This window comes from Pteropus vampyrus, unplaced genomic scaffold, assembly GCF_000151845.1.
Source record: "Pteropus vampyrus isolate Shadow unplaced genomic scaffold, Pvam_2.0 Scaffold11, whole genome shotgun sequence".
In the NCBI taxonomy this organism is placed as follows: domain Eukaryota; kingdom Metazoa; phylum Chordata; class Mammalia; order Chiroptera; family Pteropodidae; genus Pteropus; species Pteropus vampyrus.
In genome coordinates, this window is record NW_011888792.1 from 8,990,467 (window position 1) to 8,996,765 (window position 6,299).

Here is a 6,299-nt window from a genome sequence, read left to right on the forward strand (position 1 = left end):
TGACGAGTGCCTTTTCTTCCTTTTTGTCATTTATCAAAAGAGCTAGATAGAACAACAAAAAAGGCACCAAAGGAAAAAAAATATATATGTTCTAGTTAGGATACAAATGGACACCAACAATTTATTTTGGAGTAATTTTCTGGGCCACAGGAATGCCAAATACACTCTGACCTGTATTATAATAAGAACTATATGAGATTAGGTATAACATCCTGCATCTGCCATTAACCTTCAGTGACTGGACATAACCCATCCTTCTGGACCTTAGCTTCTTCATTAATTAAGTAAAGGGATTGGACTAGGTGATTGAAAGAAGTAACCAAAATGTATACACTAAAACAAATATGGCTGAATCCTATTTCCATGTTCTTATTTCCATGATATTCACATTAGCAGTCATCCTGTATTAAATGCCTGTTGTGTAATGGATTCTGAGAAGCTCTTTATATAGATTATTGTATTTAACACTCACAACAATGCCATAAATTAAATAGTATTATTCCAGTTTACAGATGATGAAATTGAAGTGTGGCAAGTTAAGCTCCTTGTCTAAAGTTCCCCAGTTCGTAAGAGCTGGATCATGGATTTTTTTCTTGAGTTCTCTGAGCATCTATACCATATTGAATGTGATGATTAAAAGCTGAAACTGCCTGTAAACAACTAAGAAATAATCTTAGACTCAAATATAAGTTTGTAATGGCGTGAAGATAAATTATGCAATGACACCGAATATTGATATCATCAGATATAGAAATGCTGTATCAATGAATATTTATTATATTTTAACAATTATAGTTTTGTTCTGTATATATATTTATCAGATATTGAATGCCAGTTGCATTCATTGTCAGAAAATGATAACATGAGATATATTTAAAACACAAATGCTTGAACATGGTTCCATAATGTAGCGGTTAGCACGTCTGCTTTACACGCAGAAGGTCCTGGGTTCACGCCTCAGTGGAGTCACCGCCCTTGGTCTATGGCCATGCCACCCTGAACAAGCCCGATGTCTGATCTTGGAAGCTAAGCAGTGTCAGGCCAGGTTAATACTTGAATGGGAGACCCCCTGGGAAGACCAGGTGCTGTAGGCATAAATTTAAAAAAAAAAAATGCTTTTCTGGTAATAAAAAGAATGATTAGAAATAACATGGGAAGGCAGAAGCTAGTGTTAAGCAGAAGTATTTCAGATTTCTTTCTACTTGGAGGCATCCTTGCCCAAGCTATACCCAAAGAAAAAAAGTTGTCATAGCAGAATTAGCTGTGACTAAACCTGTTTGTTCATATTCCCATAATGAATGATAATAGTATGCCACATTTATTGAGTGACCATTCTATGCCAGGAATTCTTCTAGGCCCTTTAAATAGACTATATTTAATCATCAAATACTATTATCCTGATTTGTAGATGAAGAAACAGAGGCAGAAATATTGGTGCTCTGGGAGGACCCACAAGGAAAATACATTTTGCCTTAGATTAAGTGTGTGACCTTTCATTGTTCAGAAATTAATAGATCGTGAACACGACATTGAAATCCTTAAACACTGGGAGGAGACTTGGAACCAAACTAGATCAACCCCTTTATTTTATATTTGGGGAAACTGAAACCAAAAAAGTTATTGAGACTTACTATAGTCATATATTCTATTTTCCCATTTATGGCTTTAGTTATCTGTACGTTCTCATAAACTAATAAGGGAGAAGTATGTTAACAGGTTAACTTGATCATTAAGTGTCTGATTGATTGCCACTCAACCAAATGCTGCCTGTTATTGAAAATTTCAAGGTTACCCTAGGTAAGGCACAAAATTTTTGAGGACAGCGACAGTATTATATGTTCCTCTAGTAGCTCTAAGGTTTAGCAAAGTGGTTAATATATTGAATAAATGTCTTCATTATCTATTTACCTGTGACAAGTCATTTTATGCACCGGGTCCAAAATCTGCACAGTGGAAGTACTGTGCCATCACCAGGTTTACTGCACCTAGAAGGCATCTAGATAATTAACAGATTTTTATAAAGCATATTGAGCTCCTTAGATGACGATTGTTTAATTTGATTATAAAGTATAATGTGTTTCCATAGAAAGATTTGGATGGGTATTTCCTTAATTTGGGGTGGTGGGGGGCGGGGTGGGAATTACCCAGTGAGGTATTATACACAATTGAGTATATTTTGCTCTTTTTGACTTAAAAATAACTTTTATTTCTGATTGTAAAAATAACACAAAGCTATGTATGAAATTCACACAATATGGAAGAAAAGAAAAATCACCAGAAACTACATTGTCCAAAGGTTTTGGTAAACATCCAGCCAAAGAGATGTTTTTCTTCCCTTAACTCTTGCTGAGTCAGGGTGAGAGCTGAATTATATATTGAAACCATTTAAAGCTCTATTTAGTTTTAGTATTCTATCACTTTTAGGCAGCTCAAACTTTATATAAATAAGGATATTTGTTGAAAAATGAAGATAAACGTACTACTAACAAACTGGACTCTTTTTGTCTCAAGTACAGTGAAGTAGTATAGAAACTTGATTTCCCCATGCATGCATGCCTATTTTTCTCCCTTCACAAGGCAGGATTGGGGGGACAGGAGGCATCTTTGCATGTATGGAGGGTTCCCTAGTATGCCAGGATGTCAGGCCACACAGGAAGCCATGGCCCCTGTTCTCTGTTGCCCTGATAGAGGTGTGGTAGAGGAGGAGAAGGGTGGAGCTGGGGCACAGGAGGCTGTAGGAGGACAAAGGCTGTGTTTTCTGATTCCACTGTGATGCATTATACACTTTAAAATATACCAGATCAAATCCCTTCCTCAGCTGCTGGGCAGGTGGTCACGGGCCCTTTCTGGTGCAACCAGGCATAAGTCTGACTATAGACTTCAAAATGAGAGCAGGATGCTGATTGGACATTTCTCTTTCATTTATTCGGGATTCTAAAACCCAGAAAGAACTCTCTTCTATATAAAGGAGCAAACTGCCTGTTGGAATAGTTGTCTCTAAATGAGTTCTGAACTAATACAAAGTTACTAGGTATAAAGGGAGGCTGGGGGGAGGTCTCTTTGAGAGAGACAATGATAGCTCTTTCCATATGCATTTGAAGGTAATTACATTGAAAATATGTTTTAAAGATTATATTGTTTGATTATATTTCATAAATTTGTTATTCAAAATTCCTTTTCCCTAGGTACATTTTCTTTATTTGTACTATATATTTGAGTGTAGAATTCTTTCATGCTTTATTAGAGGCTTAACAGGGCTTAAATCCGACCATCTGTTCACATCTTGGCACATCAGCACATTGGAGGTGCTGGTAGGGGCTAAATAAATTTCCCACATTTTAAAGGTTAGGGAAAGAGCTACCTTTATGAATAGATTTCAAATGATTCTCAGCAAGACAATGGTGCAGAAGTGGAGTAAAAATGCATTTCATTTTCTGAAGCACAAGGTCCCCTGTCTGTCTTTAGTTTTGCTGAAAGGCAATTAGCATTTCAACTAGCCAATTTGGTTACAGGCAATGAAGTACTTGGGTTTATAATTTGCTGCTCTCTGTCTGAGGCTGTTGAGCTCTAGCTCTTGCGCAATCCTCTCCAAGTAGCCTTCACTCCCCACAGTTATTGTTGCTGGTCTTACATAACTAATCAGCAGAGAGTTTTCCTTGCCTTCAACTGTAGGGTGCCATAGGGCAAGGAAAATGAAATGCCAAGCTAATAAGGAGATGATTGTAATTATTAAATAGTGATTATTGAAATGTGGCACAGGTTGGAAGATATAGAATAGTTTCAAATAAAATGCAGCTTCAGAAAGGTATGATGTGGCACTCCTTAGTTTATTTCTGCATGTGGTATGCACAGTAAACAGGGTGTGTGTGTGTATATGCACATATATTTTGTTTAGGAAGTGACTAAGATGAGTCAAAATTAACAAAGAAGAAGCAATTCTTAATTATATTGACTTTGCTCTCTTGCTGCAAGAAAGAATTCTGTGGCAAATATGTGTAAAAGAGAAAATAATTTTTTTCTTAAATGTTAAAACAAATGAACAAGTGCTCTGAAACATTATGGAAATAATTCAGGGTTTGTATTTGTGTGCTAATTGAAAATAAGATTTTGTTATCTTCTCTATTCATGAATTCTGATAATTAGGTAATATTAATATGCTCCATGTATATACTCGTATTCCTCTGAAAGAACCACTGTATACTATGATAATCCTTATGTTAGGATAATTGGAATGTTATTATCCTTTAATCCATGTCATGGGGCTGTAATTCAATTTAGCTCATCTTTTAATGCAATATTGTTTTTATAAAATTGTACTTACGTAATTAGTTGGAAGTTAGATAATACATTTCTCATTTTTAACTGATAGAAGGCATAATAGAAGTGTTTCAGATACAAGCCTTGTAAGTTATCAATATAATTTTGAGAATATATATATGAAAGAATTGCATTATCTTCTGTATTTCCAATCTGTAATATAAGGAGAAAACCCTCTCTGCAGCCACAATTAGAGTCATTCGTATATTATTCAGCTAAGGTCAATAGCATTGATGAACAGAATGAAACAAAGAAGGCTTACCAGTCCTCTGGCAGACTAGTCAGCTAAGGATGGAACGTGTTCTGGAAAAAGTGGGACTTGATCTGGACTTTGAAGAATGGTGGAGGAGAGGAAATAGGGAGAGGTAGAGAGAAGGCCCTGGGGAGTAGAATGGATCAAAGGAGCAGAGGTAAGGATGATCCAGGTAAACTGTCCCAGATATAAATTAGATCAGCTTCACTGGAACTATTTAAGAAAAAGAAGGAGATGGCTGAAAGTGCAGGGTGGGTTTTAATTTTTGTTTTTAAATGGAGGCATATTCACTTACTAAAGAAAAAAAATCACCCTTTAAAGTTTTTCAGTGGTATTTAATATATTTACAAAATTGTGTAACTGTCACCACTGTCTATTCCAGAATATTTTCATCACCTCAAAAAGAAATCATGTAGCAATCAGCTTTCACTCCCCATCCTCTCCCCATCCCCAAGTCCCTGGCAACCAGTGTACTTTCTGTCTTTACAGATGTCTGGATATTTCATATAAATAGAATCATATAATAAATGGCTTTTTGTGTCTACCTTCTTTCACTTACCATAATGTTTTCAAGGATCATCATATTGTAGCATGTATCACTACTCATTCTTTTTTATGATTGAATAATATTCCATTGTATGACTGTACTACCTTTTGTTTATCCATTCATCAGTTGATGGATATTTGGGTTGTTTCTACTTTGGGATTATTATATTATGGACATTTGTATGCAAATTTTTGTGTGAACATACATTTTCATTTCTCTTGGTTATATATCTAGGAGTGAAATTGTTGGATCAATAGGGAGGGTGGATCAAGTAGCCAGGATGCATTTAGAAGAAATTTATCCCTTGTGTACATTGTTACACTCAGGATCACATTATGGGGCAAATGCATCAGGTATGGCTTGAAGATTTATTACCTAGAACTTTCTTTGCATAGATCTGTGCCAATTAATTAAGATATTTAAGGCCACCAAATTGTGAGAAAACAAAGGAACATTTCGTAGCCAATGACTTTTCCCTCACCATTGACTGTAGGTTTTCCTAAGGGAAGGATGGTAGTGGCCAGCATAATGATTGACCTTATCTAGGATATGCTAAAATCATATCCTAGTGTGATTGTATGTTATTTGAGGTACACTGAATTCAGTTTTCTGATGATTTTTCAGTAGGAACTCATCTAAATGATATTGGTTGAACTACCAAAATGAGTAAAATTTATTTTATCTTCTATGACAAATTATGGAAGCTTTAAAATCAGGGCAATTTAGTAAATCATTTGATTGAGAATTGGGCTTTAAGTAAAAAGTCCAATTCACTAATGTATAGTTTGTCAGATATCACTAATTCAGGTGTACATGTGTGGACACTTATGTACTTATCTGAAACCTTAACTAACTTCCTGAAAGGATCTGATGTACTATATAAGATAAATTGACATTTAAACAAATTTGTCTAAATTTGTTGGAGGCAAAATATTTAAAGTTTTTTTAAAAAAACAAACCTTAAAAAAATATTGCTTAGTGCCTTATAACTTGCAACATATCTTCATATAAATTAATTCATGTTACCTTAACCACTGGGCTGTAAGTTAACTGTATTTTATAGATGAAGTGAAGATTCATGCAAGTCAACAAAATTAATTAAAAACAGCAACAAAGCCAGGTCTTCAATTTAATGTCCAAAAGTTGTCCACTTATTAATACAATGATTGTAATGTAATATTT

General features: G+C 35.0%; 1 pseudogene; it reads left to right on the forward strand.

Moving 5' to 3' along the window:
* The first annotated feature begins 978 nt into the window (after positions 1 to 978).
* Positions 979 to 1,094, forward strand: LOC111732079 (annotated as a pseudogene).
* The last annotated feature ends 5,205 nt before the right edge of the window (positions 1,095 to 6,299 follow it).